This window comes from Pan troglodytes, chromosome 12 (assembly GCF_028858775.2).
Source record: "Pan troglodytes isolate AG18354 chromosome 12, NHGRI_mPanTro3-v2.0_pri, whole genome shotgun sequence".
NCBI lineage: Eukaryota > Metazoa > Chordata > Mammalia > Primates > Hominidae > Pan > Pan troglodytes.
The window spans coordinates 79,728,961-79,753,502 of record NC_072410.2 but is presented as its reverse complement, the minus strand read 5'-3'; the positions used below and the strand labels follow the sequence as shown (position 1 = coordinate 79,753,502).

The window sequence follows — 24,542 nt, the reverse complement described above, 5'->3', positions numbered from 1 at the left end:
CCTTTGTGTGTGGGGAAGGTATGTGGGAGGAATGCAAAGAACTCCACACCGACCTTGAACTCCTCTTCCCACCACCATGAGGTCTATAAATGTCTCCCTGCACCAGGAAGAGAGACATCTGGCTAGCAGAAGAGGGAATAGGGAGAAAACGCTGAGTATTTTGCTGAAAGGAGGCTTGCTTGAACATGCAGAAATGGAGAAACCTATAGTGGGCAAGTTAAAGATTTCTTTTCTTTCTTTTTGTTTTGTTTTGTTTGTTTCTTTTTGTTTTGTTTCTTTTCTTTCTGTTTTGTTTTTGTCGTTCATTCATTTATTGCCTGTCAATAGCAGGAAGTATCTCATTAGATCTAGATGAGAAGAGTACAAGAAAAATTAAGAAAGACGCAGGTTTTACTCATCTTGTGTGAGTCGTAGTGTGTGATTTTCAACTCCACCGCATACATGTCTGCACAAGCTTGTCTGGCCAGCTTTGTACTTTCAATTCCACTTGTGAGACTTTTCTTTGAGACTCGCTGTGTGCTTTGCTTTGGCCAGGAGTTGAGAATCATAAAATCACCAAATTCTGTATTATCTATTGTAGCATAATAAATTACTCCAAAACATATCTTCTAAAAACAATATACTTGTTTTATCTCATAGTCTTTCTGTGGGCCAGGCATTGGTTAAACAGAGTAGTTCCAGCTCAGGGTCTGTCTTGAGATTGCAGTTGAGATGACAGCCAAGGGTGCAGTTATCTGAAGGCTCGACTGGGGCTGGAGGCTCTGAATCCAAGACAGGCCTGCCAGGTTGTTCTTCCTGTTGACAGAAGGCCCCTGTTTCTCACCACATGGATCTCTCCACAGAACTGCTTGAATGTCCTCACGGCATGGCAGGTGTCTTCCTCCAGAATAAGTCATCTGAAAGAGCAAGGCAGAAGCCTCCGTGTCTTTTATGACAACCTAGCATTGAAAGCCACACCTAAGGGCCAGTTGTGGTGGTTCACATCTTTAGTCCCAGCACTTTGGGAGGCTGAGGCAGGCAGATCACCTGAGGTCAGGTGTTTCAAACCAGCCTGGTCAGCATGGGGAAACCCCATCTCTACTAAAAATACAAAAATTGGCCAGGATTACTACTACTCACATCTGTAGTAATCCCAGCACTTTGGGAGGCCAAGGTGGGTGGATCACCTGAGGTCAGGAGTCCTAGACCAGCCTGGCCAACATGGTGAAACCCCACCTCTACTAAAAATACAAAAATTAGCTGGGCGTGGTGGCACTTGCCTGTAATCACAGCTACTCAGAAGGCTGCGTAGGAGAATTGCTTGAACCCGGGAGGTGGAGGTTGCAGTGAGCTGAGATTGTGTCACCGCACTCCAGCCTGGGTGGCAAGAGTGAAACTCCTTCTCAAAAAAAAAAAAATACAAAAATTAGCTGGGCATGGTGGTGCACACCTATAGTCCCAACTACTCGGGAGGCTGAGGCAGGAGAATCACTTGACCCCAGGATGTGGAGGTTGCAGTGAGCTGAGATTGTGCCACTGTACTCCAGCCTGGGTGACAGAGTGAGACTCTGTCTCAAAAAAAAAAAAAAAAGCCACACCTCCCCATGTGGTCCAGGCTCTCCAAAAGCTTATGGTATTGCAGGGTAGATGTAAAGTCCCTAGCGCAAAACAAGATGTCTGAGGTCCAAACAAAGTGATGTGGGCTTTCTGAGGACAGAGTGAGCTACCCCAGTCAGGCAGCCAGGAAGGCTTCTGAGAGTGGGCAGAAGAGCCCCTGCCCCCCATCCTGCCCTCAATGGCTCTTCCCTGGAGAAGGAGACTTGGTACCTGTAAACTGGTCAGATGGGGAAGTCTTTGGAGGCCTGGCCAAGTGAGGGGGCTGGTTTCTGTCTGCTGGGTGACAGGGGAGTGTGGCGTGGCTACAGAGAGGCTGCTAGGGAGCTCCCAGAGGGAAGGCAAGGTAGGGTCCCGGAGGGACTTAGAAGTGAGGCAGGAAGGGAGAGACAGGGCTCAGAGAGGGAGAGGGAAGGCAAGAAATCGAGGGCTGGACCAGTCTTCTACTTGGTTAGCATGCCATTTTTCTGGGCTGTCATCCCTGACCACAGATTCATTCATTCATTCATTCATTCATGTATGCCTGTCAGGTGCTGGGGTTACAGAGACAAAGGCCAGGTCCCTGTCCTCAGAGGTCACAGTTGAGTACGGGATGATACCCAGTACAGGGGTGACATCTGTGAAGTGTGATGGGTGCATGGGGAGCATACATTGCTGGGAGAGGGCTGGGCTGGTTAGAAGGTAAGGCCTGGGCTGCTTCTTGCAGAGGTATGACAGGCACGAGGTATCCCTGGTATGAGGTACCAGCAGGCACAGGTGGGAGAGTGCTGAGAGATGGAGCTGGGAGGGCCAGAAGAGGCGTGGCTCTGCTAGTTGGGTGGGGTGGTTTGGATTTCTTCCAGAAGACAACAGAGAGATTATGCAGGAATTTAAGCAGTGGTGTGGAGGGATCAGCTCCATGGTTTAGAAAGATTAGCTGGGCAGTAGAGAGAAGGTTCTAGAAAGGGTGAGTCCAGGAGGAGAGAGCAGTAACCCAGGCTATGCATGCAAAAAGTAGAGATAGGAAGAGGTGAGAAAGTTCCAGAAGTCTTTGGAAGGCCTGGCAGCCTCCAGTCATGCCTACAGGCTGAACCCAGCCCAGCTCATCTCAGATAAAGCATCTAATTCAAGTCCTACACGGAGCCCAGGCCTCTGCTCTGAAAAATCTCTTGACCCCAGCAGTCCAGCTCGGGCCGGGCCCAGCGAATCCCAACCCCAATCTGCCGTCCTCATCCCAGAGGAATGCTCAGCCTACTGGACCTTGGCCTTTCTCTGGGGGACGGTGAGGCCTGTGAAGGGGGAAGCCCTGGGGCGGAACTGGCAGTCGTGGGGAGGCCCCCCAGGACGCTGTGGCCACGGGGGCGGCTGGAGGAGAGGAGGCAGGGGGCTGGGGGAGTGAGCCAGTAGGGAGCCGGGCAGCACACTGGCCACCTGAGAGGTGTGATGGGGGAGGACAACAGGCGGTGATTCCTGGGGTGGGAGTTACCCCCTCCCCCAATTCTCAAACCCCCGACAGGAGTGAGCTGCGCTGCCCACTCCCCGCAGCAGGTGGCGCCGTCTTGCTGGGATTGGACTTGCGGGCCTGGCTGGGAAGCGCTCTGTAGAGAGGGACGCGACTGGAGCGGCTGGGGGGCAGCCGTCCTGCGCCTGGGACCCTCACGGGGCCTCCCTGCTCCAGTCACTCCCGCCCGCCTGCCAGCCTGTCCCCAGCTCTCCTGCGTCTCCACTCTGTCCCTGTTGCCCTTCCTGTCTTCCTCCAGCCCTCCATTCCTGCTTTCGGCTGGGGTCCCGGACGGGGTCTGGTGAGCTGGTTCACTCCGAAGCATCCGCACCGGCTAAGGGAACTCTCAGCCCAGCCCAGCGGGCGTTTGGCCATGGCTTGGCACCGTGGGGGGCCTCTCTAAGCAGCCCCGACTCCCAGGGTTTGCCTACATTCTGTGCCCTCAGGAGGTGCTCAGTGCCCCGAGCTGGGGCTTGGGGAGGAGGGGTTCCTAGGAACATATATATGAGAAAGTGTCTCACTCTGTCACCCAGGCTGGAGTGTAGTGGCGCGATCACGGCTCACTGCAGCCTTCACCTCCCAGGCCCAAGCGATTCTCCTACTCTGTCTCTACAAAAAATACGAAATTACAAAACATACAAAAAAAAAGAAAACAAAACTCACAAAAATTAGCCGGCCGTAGTGGCGCATGCCCGTAGTCCCAGCTACTCCGGAGGCTGAGGTGGGAGGATGACTTGCGCCCAGGAGGTGGAGGTTGCAGTGAGCCGAGATTTCCCCATTGCACTCCAGCCTGGGTGATGGAGTGAGACCTTGTCTCAAAAAAAAAAAAAAAAAAAAAAAGCTGTAACCCAGGCTGTGCATGCAGAGAAGTAGGGACAGGAAGAGGTGAACAAGTTCCAGAAGTCTTTGGAAGGCCTGGCAGGAAAAGAAAAAAAAGGAAGGAAGGAAGGGAAGAAAGGAAAAGAGGAACGGAAAGGAGGAAAGGAAGGAAGGAAAGAAAGAAATGGGGTCTTACCATGTTGCCCAGGCTGGTCTTGAACTCCTAGGCTCAAACGATCCTCTTGCCTCAGACTCCCAAAGTGTTAGCATTACAGGCATAAGCCATGAGCCCAGCTCCTAGGAATCTTTGCTATGGCAAGGGGGCTTACTAATGAATGACAAAATAAATTACAACAGCTCTTGGGGAACATGCCTAGCACCTCTCAATCTCCCATCTTGCGTCAAGAGGGAAAACTGAGGGGCCCAGGGGACTCCCACTGGGCCTCCCGGCCCTGCTGGTTCCCCTTCTCTCCCCACTTCTTTCTTGTTCTTGGGGCTGGGTTCCACACTTGTCACAAAGGAGGGGAGTGTACCCCTTGCCAGTGGATAGATCTGTGTGGGCTGGTGATGGCAGAGCTGGCCTAGGTAGGGCACTGAGTTGGGGGTGGCTGGTGGGGGTAGTGGGGCATGGAAACAGGATGTCCACCGCAGGCCCCTCTCTGAAGGAGCTGGTGAGGGCTGGAGGGCTCAGGAGGGAAACTTCCATAGTTTCTAGGGTAGAGTCTTAGGGGCAGAGGGAAGGAAAGGGTCTGGCTGGTGTGAGTGGTGGCTGATCCAGAGAGGCTGTCGCCCAGCCCAGGACCTGTGGCTCCCAGCCTGCCCTTCTCCCCAGGTCCTGCACTCCCTAAGGACAGCTGCCATCATTTGTAGACTCTAAACTGGTGTCATTGCTTTGATAAGAATGAGGATATTTATGAGACAACAGAGCAGAATATTTTAGAGAAGGGCTGTCTGGTAGCACAGAGGTGTCTGTTCCCCTGGGACACCTGAACTCCGATACTACCTGCCCCCAAGTTGTCACTCATTTCCTCCCCTCAGCTGGGGTGGGTGGGAGGTTGTGTGGGTCCCTACATCTCAGTTCGATTTCAGCCTGAAATAAAAAGCCAACTTGTCACCCTTAGTCTTCCTAGGGATGGGATGCCTTCCCTGGAAAGAGCTTCTGGTTCTGCTTGAACTTTTAGGTGGTCAGTGTAGCATAGATGGTAGTGAGTTTATGTTGACTGTGAACTTTTGTTTCAAAGCACACCTGGGCAGAGACAGGTGGGTTGATGCCGAGAAGGCTGAGAGGGAGGAAGTGTGAGCCAAGGGAAGAGATGAACGTGTGTCTGAGAAGGGGGGACCAGGGCAGCCAGGCAAGAAGAGGCCGTCACTGGCAGCCGCTCTGTCACTGCTGGGGAAAGAATGCCCAGGGCGCTCTGGCAGTGAGTGTGGGGTTGCCACAGGGAGGAAGGGCTGGGAGGCTGTGGGGAATGCACTTAAGGCTGGATCAGGAGGCAGTCAGAAACGTCCAAAACCTGGGGGCATGCTGGTGTGGGGGAGTGGTGGGCGGGGAGAGGAAGGGATGATGATGAGTTCTCAGACATCTTGGGCAGCCAGTTGGAGGGAAGCTGGGCTGGCAAGGCTGACTTTGGGAACTGCTTTGTATCTGGAATTTTCTGACCAGTGTAGAACTTGTCTCCCGAGTTGCTGTTCTGTAAGAATGTATTATATAACTTCTTGCCTAATTTGTGGCTGAGGGTGGCATTGCTGATAAACCTACTAACATGGCCCCTTGAGCATGATAGGGGCAGGGAGTTGAGGCTCCCAGCCCACAAGGAGCTTCTCATGCAGCTGGGGAGGCAGCGCAAGTGCTCAATGAGATGCGAAGCTGCAGAGAAGCGTCCATGTGGGAGGTGCCAAGAGGATGGGATCAGGGCGGGCTCAAGGTGGACTTCTTGGAGGAGGAAGGAGATTCTCAGATGGAGAAAAAGGACAGGTTTCCAAGATTATGAGAACACTGTAAGCAAAGGCACCAAGAAGGAGTGGAAAGTTTGGGGGATGGGGAGAGATGGAAGGACACTAAGAGCTTAGCATACAGAAGACACTCAAAGTAAGGAAGGAAGGGTAGGAGAGTGGGAAGAAGGAAGAGGGAGCTGAGAGTTGCTCTCAAAGGGATGGGGGCAGGTCTCTGTTGTGACCACCCCCCATGAGCCAAGTTACAAAAGCCCTCTAGCTTGAGGAGCCCCACAGTGGACCCTCAGCTCACCAGCCACTGTCTTAGGCTTACTCACAAACATGAAGCTGGGGCTAAGAAACAGGCATGTGACTGCCTGCCCACCCTTGTTTGTCCTCCTCTAGGGCCTAGTGTCACCAGTGCCTTGCTGGGTAGCAGCTGCTCCAGTTCCCTGATGGAGATGGGGCTGTTTGTCACTCTGGGGTGACTGAGGGGCCAGTAACCCTCCACCAAGATGGCAGCACAGCCAGACAGGAGGGCTTTTGTCTCATCTTGATCCTCCTGGGAGGTCTGGCCATGGCCCGAGTTTGCTCAGTGTTAATTATTGACCAGGTACCCAGGGACAGGGCCCCGCTGTCCAGCTGGATGGAGGGCACATGGGTCTGGGGCCTGGGCCTTCCAGGGCATCAGGTGGGGCTCACCTGGGTCCAGGGGAGTGGAGGGCGCCGGCCTTGAGTAAGGATCAAGGAGCCCCAAATGCCTCCCCCACTGCTCCCCAAGTCCAGGATCAAATGTGGTAGAAAGTGCCCAGGCCAGGGTGGCTGGAGATTCTGCATGGAGAACATCCTCATTCTTACCCTCAGAAGGACAGGGAGGAGGGGGAGAAACACCTTTACCCCAAAAAGGAAGGAGATGGAGGACAGAGAGAAGACCCCAGAATGAAGGTGTGAGGGTCCCTGAGCTGTGTGGAGCTGCATGCTTAGACACGGAGTCCCCACCCGGAGCAGCACATGGCCACAGACACCCTCCTCAGGCCCTCTGATGGAAAATGCCAGCCCAAGAGGGTGTTAGGAGAGCTGATTCATTCTAGGCCAGAGGGAAGAGGGATGAGAGATCCCCCAGTCCTGGCGGGACCATGACCACCTCTGGTTTCTGGCCCTGTGTGAATATGGTCTTGTCCACCCCATCAGGGAGGCCTCAGCCAAGAGCAAGGAGGAAGGTCCTCAAAGGGCTGTGTATCAAGAGGCAGGAGGAGAGGAGAGAGAGTGAGTGATGCTGTTTACAGCAGGACCAGCTCTAGTGCTTGTTATATGCGTACGTGATCTTGTTTGATCATCCTAAACAGTGATGAGAGCAGGGTGCTATTACTATGGCCATTTCATAAACGAGGAAACTGAGGCATAAATCGGGCCACTTGTCCAAGTCCTGGAGCTGGGAAACAGCAGAGCAGGGGCAGTCTGATTCCTGACCTGGGTCCGGTATAACTCTGTTATCTGCAGGGAGCAGGGCAGAGGGGCAATGCAGGAAGGGGAAGGGGCTCCATGCAGCTGCGGGTTGCAGAGAAGAGGCCCAGCGAGACCAGGCCTCTGGCTCAGGGCATGCCTTTGAGGTGGAGGCGGGGTGGGAATCTGGCTTCTTCTCGATAGGGAAGGAGAATGTGTGTGCTGGCCTCTGGGTGTCAGGCAAGAGTGTCCCAGGCTGGCTTGCTCCCACAGCCCCCACCTCCTCTTCCCCTGGGGCTTTACCTGTGGGAAGTCAATATTGATGTTTTATGACCCAGGATAAACACACATTTTTTTCCTCCCATGGAGGGTTTATCTGGTCTAGAGGGTTAATCAGTGACCACTTGGAGGTGGGGGAAGCCTCTGAGAAGAAAGCAGCTATTCAATTCCAGCCCTTTACCCAGCCTCTCCCCTTCCCTCCTCCCCACTACCACCTCCCCTCCCACCCTCTAGTGGGGACTGACCTGGCCCTGCAAGTGGGTTGGGGCAGGACATTTGGGAATCTGAGGCTGGAGTCCATGTGGGTGTGTTCGGGGGACTGTTAAGTAGGATGCATCCAAGGAGAGTGTCCCTAGAGCTGTGTTTGCCCTGAGCACGGTGTTGGCAGGGCAGGTGGGCCCTGCATGTGGCTGTCATGGGACCAGCCTGGTAAGGAGTGGGAAAGAGAAAATAAGTCTCGTGTCACAGAGCACTCAGAGATGACACAAGATAATGCGGGTTGCTCCTCTTGAGAACAGGGGCACTGGAGCACAGTGTGGGGCCCGACCCTGCCTCTTACCTGCTGTATGGCCTTGGACAGGTGGCTTCACATCTCTGGGCCTCAGGTGCCTCCTATCTCCTCTAGGGTGGTTTTGAGAATCAAATGAGATCCTGTACTTGCAGAGGAGAGAACGCAAATGGACTGTCGCCTCCTCTGCCTTCCTTGGGAAGAGCATCGTTCATCTCAGGGCTTGTTAGCCTTCTGCCTACAGAAACACAGTGATAGGTCAAGGGTTTAGAAAACTGAGGGCTCCTGAATATGTACGGCTGAGATGAAGCAAGAACTGAACAGTTCTGCGTAATAAAGCGAAAGGAATGCTGATGCTGTGAGGGCCGCTCAGGAACGTGGTCAAGGCACAAGAAATGGATGAGAACAGAGAGATACCTGGCATCAGGAGAGAGAGGGAGGCTTAGAGAATGTGGTGTGGGGCAGAGTAAGGACTGGCCAAGAAGCACTGCCAGTAAGAGATTCCCTGTGCTGGGGAGTGACCAACACGTTTTGAAGATGTGATATGTGTTCTTGAAGTTGTTTTTGACCTTGTGCTATAATCACCCTCCATTCCTCCCGAACTTGACCAAACGTTGGCCACACACAAGAGCCTTGGGTATGTGGTTCACTGGAAGGGATGAGAGAGAGATGGGCATCAGCTTAGAGAGAGGCGGTTCAGAGAGCAGATAGCAGGCACAGGCTGAGAGCCACAACAAGGAGCAAAGTGACCTTGGAGAGCCCATTGAATTGAAATGCTCACCCCAAAGAACCCTCAGGGATTTTGGAAAATGGAAGGTGATTCCACAAAACCGGAGAAGTTGAAGACATGAAGGCTAGAGGCAACTTAGTTAAATAGATAAAGGGTGCTTTAGACACAAGTTGCACTATAAATGCCCATTATGATGGAATTGAGTCATAGTCTGAGAAAATGGAACTTGAACATATGTGGTCACTTACGCTTCTGGGCACTTGGCTGGGCCTGTAAAGATGGTAAGATGTGGTCCTTGCCCCTCAAAGAGTTCTTTCAAGAGGAGACAGACTGTAGCAGGCATGACTGATTATCTCCCTACACCCCTGTTTCTCATTTGCTAGAATCCCCATGTTTTTAGCTGGGCACATGGCAGCCCAGAATAAGGACTACATTTCATGGTCTCCTTTGCAACTAAGAGTAGCCCTATGACCATGCTTTAGCCAGAGGGAGGTTGTCTTAGTCTGTTCCAGTTGCTATAACAAAACACCTAAGTCTGGGTAATTTATAAACAATAGAAATGTAATTTCTTACAGTTCTGGAGGTCAGGAAGTCCCACTGGCAGATGCAGTATCTGGTAAGGGCTGCTCTTGGTAAGGGCTGCTCTCTGCTTTTTTTTTTTTTTTTTTTTTTTTGAGATAGAGTCTTGCTTTGTTGCCCAGGCTGGAGTGCAGTGGTGCGATCTTGGCTCACTGCAACCTCACCTCCCAGGTTCAAGTGATTCTCCTGCCTCAGCCTCCCAAGTAGCTGGATTACAGGCACCCACCATTATGCCTGGCTAATTTTTGTATTTTTAGTAGAGACGGGGTTTCTCCATGTTGGCCAGGCTGGTCTTGAACTCCTGACCTCAGGTGATCTGCCTGCCTTGGCCTCCCAGAGTTCTAGGATTACAGGCGTGAGCCACTGCGCCCAGCCGCTTTCTACTCTTAAGATGGCACCTTCTTGCTGTGTCCTCAGACAGTGTAAGGGCAAAAGAAAGGGACTAGGGTGCTCCCTTCAACCTCCGTTATAAGGTCACTGTATTAGTCCATTTGTGTTGCTATAAAGGAATACCTGAGGCTGTGTAATTTATGAAGAAAAGAGGTTTATTTGGCTCACAGTTCTGCAGGCTGTACAGGCATGGCACCAGCATCTGTTCAGCTTCTGGCGAAGCCTCAGATAGCTTACAGTCAGAAAGCTTACAGGAAGGAAAAGGGGGAGCCAGTGTGTCCCATGAAAAGACAGGGAGCAAGAGAGAGAGAGGAGGACGTGCTAGGCTTCTTTACACAATGAGCTCTCACCCCGTCTGTACTAAAAAAATACAAAAAATTAGCCGGGCGCCGTGGCGGGCACCTGTAGTCCCAGCTACTCAGGTAGGCTGAGGCAGGAGAATGGCGTGAACCCGGGAGGCGGAGCTTGCAGTGAGCCGAGGTCGCACTACTGCACTCCAGCCTGGGTGACAGAGCGAGACTCCGTCTCAACAACAACAACAACAACAAAAACCAATCAGCTCTCACATGAACTTAACAGAGTAAGAACTTACTCATTAGCATAGGGAGGATATCAAGCCATTCATGAGGGATCTGCCCCCATGACTCAAACACCTTTTATTAGGCCCACCCCAACATTGGAGGTCTCATTTCAACATGAGATTTGGAGGAAACAAAATATCCAAACCATGTCAGTCACTAATCCCATTCATGAGGGCTCTGCCCTTATGACTTAATCACCTCCCAAAGGCTTCACTTTTAATACAATCACACTGGCAATTAAGTTTCAACACATTAATTTTGGGGGACACATTTGGACCATAGCAGAGGTGAACAGAAGGAACGTATACAACTTCTAAATTGCACATTGCCCTGCATCTTCCGCCCTTCCTGTTCACTGGAATGGGAATTTGGGGGTCAATCATGTTGGACCCTGTGGCTGAGGAGAACATTCTGGATGGTGGAGGTTCAAGACAAAAGAAGCTCAGAGCCCTGATGACTTTGTACAGCAGAACCATCACACCAGCTCAGCTCTCTCATGGCAGAGAAATAAAATTCTCTCTTGTTTAAGCTGCTCTCATGTGTGGTCTTCTAGTTATAGCTGCCAAAATCTATTCCATAACTAATCCAGTATATCTGAAAGGAGAGTACTGTCATAAAAGAGTCTCATAGACATGACACTGGCTTCTTAGTGCACAGGAAAAATAAAATTCTAAGGCCCCTCAACCAGCTGAATAGACCCCCTCCTCTCAGCCAAGGGCATTCCAAAGCTCACCTGAAAAACTAGTTCAGGCCAGGAGGGGAAGGAGAAGCCAGATGTGTCTCATTAACCTCCTCTCTTTTGGAATTACTGCTAGGACAGACTCTTCAAGTTTGATAAGAAACATTTACAATCTATTCTCTCTGAAGCCTGTGGTGAAGCTGTGGGGAGGCTTCACCTGCACGGTAAAACCTTGATTTCCACAACCCCTTATTGAAACCCAGACATTCCTTTCTATTGATAATAACTCTTTCAACCAATTATCAATCAGAAAATCTTTAAATCTACCTATGACCTAGAAGCCCCTCCACCTCAAATTGACCCGCCTTTCCAGACCAAACCAATGTACACATTACAGATATCGATGGATGTCTCATGTCTCTCTAAAATATGTAAAAGCGAGCTGTGCCCCGACCACCTTGGGTACATATTGTCAGGAACTCCTGAGGCTGTGTCATGGGTGCATGCTTAACTTTGGCAAAATAAGCCTTTTAAATGGATTGAGACCTGTCTCAGATATTTTTGGTTTACAAAAGTCAGGTGGAGAAGACATCAATATTGCCGACTGGCAAGTGGGTGACCCTCATTGTGCTCTGGCAAAAGACTCAGGAAAACTGTCATCTGTGGTCCTTTGGCAGGGAGACCACATGATCTCTGAGCCTGTAACTCTAGGACAACTTGAGAATCAGTGAGTATCGACGACTTGCTGCTTTCAGCAAATTCCTGGAAAAGAGGGGTGAATGCAGTGGGGTTAAACCTGGCCAGTCTGCAAGAAGAGAGGGAAGGGAATATAGTTTGGCCAAGAGAACCCACTGCCTGCTGCCTGTCATCTAAGTTGACTGGGAGTCTCGGAATTTGGAGCTTTGAAGAGTTAGAAGACCCAAGCGCCTTCTAGATCCCAAATGGAAGCAGCGACCTAAGTTGGTGCTGCGGAGACAGCCGTAGTGGGAGGTAAGATGATGGCCCTGAGCCATTCTCAGGCTTTACCAGTTAAGAATTCTCTACCAGACAATGGGAGTAAGCCGGCAGCCAAGATCAGATTAAGGGTGTTCCCTTTCCACCCAAGCCTATTGTCTCAGATGGCCTGAAGATAACAGCCATTCAGCTGAGAGAGGGGTCTGGGGAGAGCACAGATGCCAGTAAAAATAGAACCAGAGTTTTCAGGCTGGCAAACTCTGTCAAGACAAGACCTTTGGCGGGAGTTACCTGCACATGGAACTGACTAGAAGCAAATAGTTTGGAAGCCTGAAAGAAGTATGTTCTCCAATGCCCACTTCAGATGTAGGATGAAAACCTAATGAGATCCCCCCCAGAGGGCAAAACCAGGGGCCAAAGAAAACACTGGACAAGGGAGTGACTTCCAGAAAATGGAAGAGCAAAGAGTCTTTATAATTTCTAACTGGCATTATTTGGTAATTGCTATAGACTGGGGCCATCTGTGCAGTTCCCATTGTTTGATTTTCCGAAAGAGATGTTTTTTAATTGTGGTATGTGGTTCCTGTTCCATCATTCCATCCCACGATATTCCATCATTATGTGTTAGGGGAGGGTGGGGGCAGATGACGTGTCTTTCAGTGTTCTGGTCTCCAGGCCACAGGTAGCCACATCCGGGCCTGACTGAGGTGTGGGGCACAGGACAGTGTGGGACTTGAGATGGTTTTCCTCCAAAGGTAGCGTTTGTCTTTTGTATGTGAAAATAAAAGTGATACCTGGGTGGCTAAATTGGTGAACTGTGGCAGAGACTGATAATGTACCCCAAGATTCACTTTTCCCTTGCCTCTCATAATAGTCCAGCACCTGACTTTTGGTGAACTTTGGCAGAGACTGATAATGTACCCCAAGATTCACTTTTCCCTTGCCTCTCATAATAGTCCAGCACCTGACTTTTAGTGAAACGCAGGGACCCCTGGATAAAATGCATTCTCCTGTCTCCTTTGCAGTCCTATGTGGCTATAACTAAGTTCTAGCCAATGGGATGTGAATCAAGTGCTGGTACAAGTCTAGATCATGCCATAAAAAGGCAGAAGACACTGTCTCCTTCCCCTGTCCTGATGGCTGGAAGGTGGACTGTTGGAGAGGCACGCTTGACTGTGGAAGGAGCTTGGATCTCAACAACATTGCAGAGCTGAACAAGCATGCCAGTTAGGACTTGGATGCGAGAGAGAAATGAACTTGGTTAAACCACTGGTATTTGGGGATTTTCTTGTTATAGCAGCGGAGCATTAAACCTAATGTAATTGCACCTTAATTACTACAATACAATGGAATAAGTGCACTAGTATGGGCATGTGCAAGGCGTCATGGGAGTGCAGTGAAAATGGTGATTAATTAACTCTGTCTGGGAGAAATCTGGGAAGCCTTCCAACAGGGGGTGATATTTGAAATTAGTCTTGAAGGGTAGGAGAATTTCCCAGATGCACAAGTAATGTGAAAGGGGAGCAGTTACTTGACAGTTGGGCAGTTTGAGCAAAAGCTTGAAGTGATGTAAGCACCTGGTGAAAGGTCCAGAGTCATAAGGAGGGGGACAGGGTCCTGGGAGACAGGACCGTGAGGGAGATGGGGTGGTTGTGAGGGAGCTTGAATGTCCTGTTACAGAGTTTAGACTTTATCATTTGGAACCACTCAGGGGCTTGATGAGGAAGGAACGCAATCTGATTTTTTTCTTTTTTTGAGATGGAGTCTCACTCTGTCCCCCAGGCTGGAGTGAGTTCCCCAATCATAGCTCACTGCAGCCTCTACCTCCTGGCCTCAAGCGATCCTCCTACTTTAGCCTCTCAAGTAGCTGGGGCTATAGGCATACACCACCATACCCAGCTAATTTTTAAAAATGTTCGTAGAGACAGGGCTCGCTATGTTGCCCAGGCTGCTCTTGAACTCCTGGTCTCAAGTGATCCTCCCACCTTGGCCTCCCAAAGTGCTGGGATTACAGGTATGAGCCACACCACTTGGTCTGATTTCTTTAAAAAAGGTAGGTCTGGGCCGGGCATGGTGGCTCATGCCTGTAATCCCAGCACTTTGGGAGGCCGAGGCAGGTGGATCATGAGGTCAGGAGATCGAGACCATCTGGGCTAATGTGGTGAAACCCCGTCTCTACTAAAAACATAAAAAATTAGCCAGGCGTGGTGGCGGGTGCCTATAGTCCCAGCTACTTGAGAGGCTGAGGCAGGAGAATGGCATGAACCCAGGAGGCAGAGCTTGCAGTGAGCCAAGATCGCACCACTGCACTCCAGACTGGGAGAGAGAGCAAGACTGTGTCTCAAAAAAAAAAAAAAAAAAAAGGTAGGTCTGGCAACAGTGTGTGAGATGGATTTGAGAAGAGGAGGCCCAGGGCAGACGGAGGGAACTATGTAAATATCACATAAGCCAATTCTTATTTTCCCAGAGAAACAATATATTAATAAAGGATTATGTTCCTGGCCATGGAACTGATATACAAAATTTTATAGAACTGACCACAAAATCAAACTCAGGCAGCTATCAAGGATACACCCATAATCTGTACATCACAAAATTTTCTAACTAGTATATGAATAATTAAGCAGGGCCACACAGTAATGAAATATTAAAATGCATGATGTAATACAATATCCTTAGTCTCATATTTCTGCCTTACAAAAGCAATCAGTTATTTCTTAACAGCTTTATTGAGGTATAATTGACTTATGATAAACTGCACATATTTCAAGTGTACCTAATGTGATAAGTTTTGACATATTTATACACCCTTGAAACCATCACCACAATCAAGTAAATGAATTTTTCATCACCCTAAAAGTTTCCTCCTATGCAATCCTTCCTTCTACCTCTTTCCCATTCCCCCCATCCCCAGGAAATCACTGATCTGCTTTTTGTCACTATAGTTTGAATTTTTTAGAGTTTTATATAAATGGACTCAAACAGCAGGTATTCTTTTTTGCCTAGCTTCTTTCTTTCAGCATTATTATTTTGAGAATCATCCCTGTTGCAGTATGTATCAATACTTCATTCTTTACAATGCTGAGTAATATTCCATTGTATAGATATAACACAGTTTGTTTATCCATTCATCTGTTAATGGACATTTTGGTCGTTTCCAGTTTTAGGCTATTACAAATAAAGCTGGTATGAGCATTGATGAATAAGTCTTTGTATGGACACTTTTATTGCTCTGGACAAATACCTAGGAGTGGAATGGCTGGATTGCACAATATGTGTATGTTTAACATTTTTTTTTTTTTTTTGAGATGGAGTTTCACTCTTGCTGCCCAGGCTGGAGTACAATGGCATGATCTTGGCTCACCGCAACCTCCTCCCGGATTCAAGCAATTCTCCTGACTCAGCCTCCTGAGTAGCTGGATTACAGGCATGTGCCACCACGCCCGGCTAATTTTGTATTTTTAGTAGAGATGGGGTTTCTCCATGTTCGTCAGGCCGGTCTTGAACTCCCAACCTCAGGTGATCTGCCTGGCTCAGCCTCCCAGAGTACTGGGATTACAGGTGTGAGCCACCGCACCAGGCCACAGTATGCGTATGTTTAACTTTTTAAGAAATTGTCCAAATGTTTTCCTAAGTGTTTGGTGGTTGTACCATTTAAGTTCTCATTAGCTGTGTATGAAAATTCCAGTTCCTCCACATCCCTGCCAACACTTGGTATAGTCAGTCTTTTTTATTTTAGCTATTCTAATAGTTAGTGGAATGAGAGGTCTTGTATCCATTTTTTTAGGCTGCTTTCTTCTTATTAAATTTAAAAAAATTTTTAGAGACAGGGTCTCTTTCTGTCACCTATGCTGGAATGCAGTGGCAAGATCATGGCCCACTGCAGTCTCAAACTCCTGGGCTGAAGCGATCCCCCTGCCTTAGCCTTCCTAGTAGCTAGGGCTACCAGCATGCACCACCACACTCAGCTAATTTTTAAAAAATCTTTGTAGAGAAGGGGTCTTGGTATGTTGCCCAAGTTGGTCTTGACCTCCTGGATTTAAGTAATCCTCCCATCTCAGCCTCCCAATTAGCTGGGACTACAGGTGCATACCACTATGCCCAGCTAATTTTTAATTTACTTTTTAATTTTTTGTAGAGATGGGGTCTTGCTATGTTGCCCAGGCTGGTCTCAAACTTCTGGCTTCAAAGGATCATCCTGCCTTGGCCTCGGAAATTTCTGGGATTACAGGTGTGAGCTACTGCACCTGGCATTATTAAGTTTTTTTGTTTGTCTGTTTGTTTGTTTGTTTTGAGACGGAGTTTTGCTCTTGTTGCCCTGGCAGGAGTGCAGTGGCATGATCTTGGCTCACTGCAGCCTCTGCCTCCCGGTTTCAAGTGATTCTCGTGCTTCAGCCTCCCAGGTAGCTGGGATTACAGGCATGTGCCACCATGTCTGGCTAATTTTGTATTTTTAGTACAGATGGGGTTTCACTGTGTTGGACAACCTACCAATTTGTTTCATTATGGATCATGCTTTTGGTGTTATATCTAAGAAATTTTTGCCTACTCCATGGTCAAAAAGGCTTTCTTCTAGATGTTTCACAGTTTTAGACTTTACATTTAGGTCTAGAGTCCACTTGAAGTTAAATTTTACGTATGGCGCAAAGTATAGTTTACTTTTCTGCTTATGGATATGTTCCAGTACCATTTGTTGAAAAAGACTATCATTTTTGTTTTGTTTTGTTTTTCGAGGCAGTGTCTTGCTTTGTCACTCAGGCTGGAGGCTGGAGTGCAGTAGCACAAACATGGCTCACTGCAGCCTTGACCTCCCAGGCTCAAGTGATCCACCTCAGCCTTCCAAGTAGCTGGGACTATAGGCATGTACCAGCACACCCGGCTAATTTTTGTATTTTTGTGGAGACTGGGTTTCACCATGTTACCCAGGCTGGTCTTGAACTCCTGAGCTCAAGCAGTCCTCCTGCCTCAGCCTCCCCAAGTGCTGGGATTACAGGTGTGAGCCACTGCGACTGGCCAAGACTATCCTTTCTTGTACTGCATTGCCTTTATGCCTTTGTTAGAAATCACTTGTCCACTTAAATATGGGTCTATTTCTGGACTTTCAATTCTGTTCCATTGATCTGTTTGTCTGTCTTTATACCAATATCACACTGTCTTGATTACTGCACTTTATAATAAGTGTTAAAATCAGATGGTGTTTGTCTTTCAACTTTATGCTTCTTCAAAAGTTGTTGTGATTATTCATTTCTTTGCACTTCCATATGAGTTTTAGAATTAGTTTCTCAATTTATATATATATATTTTAAACTATTTTATATACAGAAAACACAAAGAAGGAATTAAAAATTATAATAATCTTGCCACTTAGAGATAATTCCTGGTAATATTTTGGGTGTATACATTGTTAATTGTTCTATGCTTTGAAATATTTGCGGGGAGGAGCCAAGATGGCCGAATAGGAACAGCTCCGGTCTACAGCTCCCAGCGTGAGCGATGCAGAAGACGATGATTTCTGTATTTCCATCTGAGGTACCGGGTTCATCTCACTAGGGAGTGCCAGACAGTGGGCGCAGGTCAGTCGGTGCACGCACCGTGCGTGAGCCGAAGCAGGGCAAGGCATTGCCTCACTTGGGAAGTGCAAGGGGTCAGGGAGCTCCCTTTCCGAGTCAAAGAAAGGGGTGATGGACGGCACCTGGAAAATTGGGTCACTCCCACCAAAATACTGCGCTTTTCCGACAGGCTTAAAAAAAGGTGCACCATGAGATTATATCCCGCACCTGGCTCGGAGGGTCCTACACCCACGGAGTCTCGCTGGTTGCTAGCACAGCAGTCTGAGATCAAACTGCAAGGCAGCAGCGAGGCTGGGGGAGGGGCGCCCGCCATTGCCCAGGCTTGATTAGGTAAACAAAGCAGCCGGGAAGCTCGAACTGGGTGGAGCCCACCACAGCTCAAGGAGGCCTGCCTGCCTCTGTAGGCTCCACCTCTGGGGGCAGGGCACAGACAAACAAAAAGACAGCAGTAACCTCTGCAGACTTAAATGTCCCTGTCTGACAGCTTTGAAGAGAGCAGTGGCTCTCCCAGTACGCAGCTGGAGATCTGAGAACGGGCAGACTGCCTCCTCAAGTGGGTCCCTGACCCCGGACCCCCGAGCAGCCTAACTGGGAGGCACCCTCCAGCAGGGGCAGACTGACACCTCACACTGCAGGTGTCCTGTTGGAGGGTACTCCAACGGACCTGCAGCTGAGGGTCCTGTCTGTTAGAAGGAAAACTAACAAACAGAAAGGACATCCACACCAAAAACCCATCTGTACATCACCATCATCAAAGACCAAAAGTAGATAAAACCACAAAGATGGGGAAAAAACAGAACAGAAAAACTGGAAACTCTAAAATGCAGAGCACCTCTCCTCCTCCAAAGGAACGCAGTTCCTCACCAGCAACGGAACAAAGCTGGATGGAGAATGACTTTGATGGGCTGAGAGAAGAAGGCTTCAGACGATCAAATTACTCTGAGCTATGGGAGGACATTCAAACCAAAGGCAAAGAAGTTGAAAACTTTGAAAAAAATTTAGAAGAATGTATAACTACAATAACCAATAGAGAGAAGTGCTTAAAGGAGCTGATGGAGCTGAAAACCAAGGCTCGAGAACTACGTGAAGAATGCGGAAGCCTCAGGAGCCGATGCGATCAACTGGAAGAAAGGGTATCAGCGATGGAAGATGAAATGAATGAAATGAAGCGAGAAGGGAAGTTTAGAGAAAAAAGAATAAAAACAAACGAGCAAAGCCTCCAACAAATATGGGACTATGTGAAAAGACCAAATCTACATCTGATTGGTGTACCTGAAAGTGATGGGGAGAATGGAACCAAGTTGGAAAACACTCTGCAGGATATTATCCAGGAGAATTTGCCCAATCTAGCAAGGCAGGCCAACGTTCAGATTCAGGAAATACAGAGAACGCCACAAAGATACTCCTCGAGAAGAGCAACTCCAAGACACATAATTGTCAGATTCACCAAATTAGAAAAGAAGGAAAAAATGTTAAGGGCAGCCAGAGAGAAAGGTCGGGTTACCCTCAAAGCGAAGCCCATCAGACTAACAGCGGATCTCTTGGCAAAAACCCTACAAGCCAGAAGAGAGTGGGGGCCAATATTCAACATTCTTAAAGAAAAGAATTTTCAACCCAGAATTTCATATCCAGCCAAACTAAGCTTCATAAGTGAAGGAGAAATAAAATACTTTACAGACAAGCAAATGCTGAGAGATTTTGTCACCACCAGGCCTGCCCTAAAAGAGCTCCTGAAGGAAGCACTAAACATGGAAAGGAACAACCGGTACCAGCCGCTGCAAAATCATGCCAAAATGTAAAGACCATCAAAGACTAGGAAGAAACTGCATCAACTAACGAGCAAAATAACCAGCTAACATCATAATGACAGGATCAAATTCACACATAACACTATTAACTTTAAATGTAAATGGACTAAATGCTCCAATTAAAAGACACAGACTGGCAAATTGGATAAAGAGTCAAGACCCATCAGTGTGCTGTATTCAGGAAACCCATCTCAGGTGCAGAGACACACATAGGCTCAAAATAAAAGGATGGAGGAAGATCTATCAAGTCAATGGAAAACAAAAAAAGGCAGGGGTTGCAATCCTAGTCTCTGATAAAACAGACTTTAAACCAACAAAGATCAAAAGAGACAAAGAAGGCCATTACATAATGGTAAAGGGATCAATTCAACAAGAAGAGCTAACTATCCTAAATATATATGCACCCAATACAGGAGCACCCAGATTCATAAAGCAAGTCCTGAGTGACCTACAAAGAGACTTAGACTCCCACACATTAATAATGGGAGACTTTAACACCCCACTGTTAACATTAGACAGATCAACGAGACAGAAAGTCAACAAGGATACCCAGGAATTGAACTCACTTCTCACCAAGTGGACCTAATGGACATCTACAGAACTCTCCACCCCAAATCAACAGAATATACATTTTTTTCAGCACCACACCACACCTATTCCAAAATTGACCACATACTTGGAAGTAAAGCTCTCCTCAGCAAATGTAAAAGAACAGAAATTATAACAAACTATCTCTCAGACCACAGTGCAATCAAACTAGAACTCAGGATTAAGAATCTCACTCAAAACCGCTCAACTACATGGAAACTGAACAACCTGCTCCTGAATGATTACTGGGTACATAACGAAATGAAGGCAGAAATAAAGATGTTCTTTGAAACCAACGAGAACAAAGACACAACATACCAGAATCTCTGGGACCCATTCAAAGCAGTGTGTAGAGGGAAATTTATAGCACTAAATGCCCACAAGAGAAAGCAGGAAAGATCCAAAATTGACACCCTAACATCACAATGAAAAGAACTAGAAAAGCAAGAGCAAACACATTCAAAAGCTAGCAGAAGGCAAGAAATAACTAAAATCAGAGCAGAACTGAAGGAAATACAGACACAAAAAACCCTTCAAAAAATTAATGAATCCAGGAGCTGGTTTTTTGAAAGGATCAACAAAATTGATAGACCACTAGCAAGACTAATAAAGAAAAAAAGATAGAAGAATCTAATAGACGCAATAAAAAATGATAAAGGGGATATCACCACCGATCCCACAGAAATACAAACTACCATCAGAGAATACTACAAACACCTCTACGCAAATAAACTAGAAAATCTAGAAGAAATGGATAAATTCCTTGACACATACACTCTCCCAAGACTAAACCAGGAAGAAGTTGAATCTCTGAATAGACCAATAACAGGATCTGAAATTGTGGGAATAATCAATAGCTTACCAACCAAAAAGAGTCCAGGACCAGATGGATTCACAGCCGAATTCTACCAGAGGTACAAGGAGGAACTGGTACCATTCCTTCTGAAACTATTCCAATCAATAGAAAAAGAGGGAATCCTCCCTAACTGATTTTATGAGGCCAGCATCATTCTGATACCAAAGCCGGGCAGAGACACAACCAAAAAAGAGAATTTTAGACCAATATCCTTGATGAACATTGATGCAAAAATCCTCAATAAAATGCTGGCAAACCGAATCCAGCAGCACATCAAAAAGCTTATCCACCATGATCAAGTGGGCTTCATCCCTGGGATGCAAGGCTGGTTCAATATATGCAAATCAATAAATGTAATCCAGCATATAAGCAGAGCCAAAGACAAAAACCACATGATTATCTCAATAGATGCAGAAAAGGCCTTTGACAAAATTCAACAACCCTTCATGCTAAAAACTCTCAATAAATTAGGTATTGATGGGATGTATTTCAAAATAATAAGAGCTATCTATGACAAACCCACAGCCAATATCATACTGAATGGGCAAAAACTGGAAGCATTCCCTTTGAAAACTGGCACAAGACAGGGATGCCCTCTCTCACCACTCCTATTCAACATAGTGTGGGAAGTTCTGGCCAGGGCAATTAGGCAGGAGAAGGAAATAAAGGGTATTCAATTAGGAAAAGAGGAAGTCAAATTGTCCCTGTTTGCAGATGACATGATTGTATATCTAGAAAACCCCATTGTCTCAGCCCAAAATCTCCTTAAGCTCATAAGCAACTTCAGCAAAGTCTCAGGATACAAAATCAATGTGCAAAAATCACAAGCATTCCTATACACCAACAACAGACAAACAGAGAGCCAAATCATGAGTGAACTCCCATTCACAATTGCTTCAAAGAGAATAAAATACCTAGGAATCCAACTTACAAGGGATGTGAAGGACCTCTTCAAGGAGAACTACAAACCACTGCTCAAGGAAATAAAAGAGGATACAAACAAACGGAAGAACATTCCATGCTCATGGGTAGGAAGAATCAATATTGTGAAAATGGCCATACTGCCCAAGGTAATTTACAGATTCAATGCCATCCCCATCAAGCTACCAATGCCTTTCTTCACAGAATTGGAAAAAACTACTTTAAAGTTCACATGGAACCAAAAAAGAGCCCGCATCACCAAGTCAATCCTAAGCCAAAAGAACAAAGCTGGAGGCATCACACTACCTGACTGCAAACTATACTACAAGGCTACAGTAACCAAAACAGCATGGTACTGGTACCAAAACAGAGATATAGATCAATGGAACAGAACAGAGCCCTCAGAAATAACGCCACTCTTATCTACAACTATCTGATCTTTGACAAACCTGAGAAAAACAAGCAATGGGGAAAGGATTCCCTATTTAATAAATGGTGCTGGGAAAACTGGCTAGCCATATGTAGAAAGCTGAAACTGGATCCCTTCCTTACACCTTATACAAAAATCAATTCAAGATGGATTAAAGACTTAAACGTAAGACCTAAAACCATAAAAACCCTAGAAGAAAACCTAGGCATTACCATTCAGGACATAGGCATGGGCAAGGACTTCATGTCTAAAACACCAAAAGCAATGGCAACAAAAGCCAAATTGACAAATGGGATCTAATTAAACTAAAGAGCTTCTGCACAGCAAAAGAAACTACCATCAGAGTGAACAGGCAACCTACAAAATGGGAGAAAATTTTCGCAACCTACTCATCTGACAAAGGGCTAATATCTAGAATCTACGATGAACTCAAACAAATTTACAAGAAAAAAACAAACAACCCCATCAAAAAGTGGGCAAAGGACATGAACAGACACTTCTCAAAAGAAGACATTTATGCAGCCAAAAAACACATGAAAAAATGCTCATCATCACTGGCCATCAGAGAAATGCAAATCAAAACCACAATGAGATACCATCTCACACCAGTTAGAATGGCAATCATTAAAAAGTCAGGAAACAACAGGTGCTGGAGAGGATGTGGAGAAATAGGAACACTTTTACACTGTTGGTGGGACTGTAAACTAGTTCACCCATTGTGGAAGTCAGTGTGGCGATTCCTCAGGGATCTAGAACTGGAAATACCATTTGACCCAGCCATCCCATTACTGGGTATATACCCAAAGGACTATAAATCATGCTGCTATAAAGACACATGCACACGTATGTTTATTGCGGCACTATTCACAATAGCAAAGACTTGGAACCAACCCAAATGTCCAACAATGATAGACTGGATTAAGAAAATGTGGCACATATACACCATGGAATACTATGCAGCCATAAAAAATGATGAGTTCATGTCCTTTGTAGGGACATGGATGAAATTGGAAACCATCATTCTCAGTAAACTATCGCAAGAACAAAAAACCAACCACCACATATTCTCACTCATAGGTGGGAATTGAACAATGAGAACACATGGACACGGGAAGGGGAATATCACACTGGGGACTGTTGTGGGGTGGGGGGAGGGGGGAGGGATAGCATTGGGAGATATACCTAATGCTAGATGACAAGTTAGTGGGTGCAGTGCACCAGCATGGCACATGTATACATATGTAACTAACCTGCACAATGTGCACATGTACCCTAAAACTTAAAGTATAATAAAAAATAAAAATAAAAAAAGAAATATTTGCTTTATTAAATGTTTATGTAGTACTTATGATGTGCTAAGCATTGTTTATTCCATCAGGTTTACTGAAATATAATTTACATACAATAAAATTCACCCCTATCAAGTGTACAGCTTAGTGAGTTTTGGCAAATATATATAGATATGTAACCACCATCACGATCAAAATACAAAATAGATTCATCTCTCCAAGAAGTCCGCTCATTCCCTTTTACAGTTATTCCCCTCTTCCTACCCCCAGGAATCTCTGGTCTGATTTCCATCCCTATACTTTTGCCTTTTTCCAGAATGACACATATGTGGAATCACAGTATGTAATCTTTTCGTGTCTGGCTTCTTTCACTTGACATTGCTTTTGAGATTCACCCACATTGTGTATATGAGTACTTTGTTCCCTTTTAGTGTTAAGCAGTATTCCATTGTATGGACATACCACAGTATGTTTATCCATTCACCGGTTGATGGACATTTGGGTTGTTTCCAGTTTGGGGCAATTGTGAATAAAGCTGCTATAAACATTTGTGTGTATTTGTGTGTACATGTGTTTTCATTTCTCTTCCCTAAATATCAAGAAGTAGGATTGCTGAATTATTTGATATGTGGATATTTAACTTTATAAGAAACAAAGTGTTTTCCTAGGTGCTGTACCATTCTATATTTCCACCAGCAATGAATGAAAGTTCCAGTTGCTCTGAGTCTTCCTCAGCACTTGGTATTGTCTGTTTTTTTAATTGTAGCCATTCTGGTTGGTGTGTAATGCTGTTGCCTTGTGGTTTTCATTTGTGTTTCCCTAATAACTAATGAGGTTAAATATCTTTTATGTATTTTTTTAAATCTGTGTATCTTTTTTGGTGAAATGTCTGTTCAATTTTTGGGGCTATATTTTAATTAGGTATCTTCTTTCTGTTGAGGTGTAGGAGTTCATTCATATATATATATGTACTTATGTATGTGTGTACATATATATATATTTTGTAGAGTACTATTTTAAGTGCTTTACAAATATTAATCTTCTTAAAACCCCTATGAAGTAAGCACTGTTATTTTCCTTATTTTACAGAAGGAGAAACTGCAGTAGAAGAAG

At 46.5% G+C, this 24,542-nt stretch overlaps 2 long non-coding RNA genes across 5 annotated transcripts in view; one reads left to right on the top strand and one right to left on the bottom strand.

Annotated features, from left to right (window-relative positions):
• Window positions 1–606: 606 nt before the first annotated feature.
• The window catches only part of LOC112208161 (uncharacterized), a 66,782-nt gene continuing 42,846 nt past the window's right edge, over window positions 607–24,542 (bottom strand). For 3 of the 4 annotated variants that reach the window (XR_008546386.2, XR_008546387.2, XR_002942514.3), the window contains 2 exons: window positions 8,106–8,292; window positions 607–896 (listed from right to left, as the gene is read on the bottom strand). This is a non-coding gene — a long non-coding RNA (uncharacterized LOC112208161). Of the gene's footprint in view, window positions 897–6,556; window positions 7,973–8,105; window positions 8,293–24,542 lie in introns of those variants that run through there. The other variant, XR_008546388.1, reaches the window with a different exon arrangement.
• Window positions 9,578–18,701, top strand: LOC134807925 (uncharacterized). The gene is made up of 2 exons (XR_010149560.1): window positions 9,578–12,003; window positions 12,993–18,701. It is a non-coding gene; the product is annotated as an uncharacterized LOC134807925 (long non-coding RNA).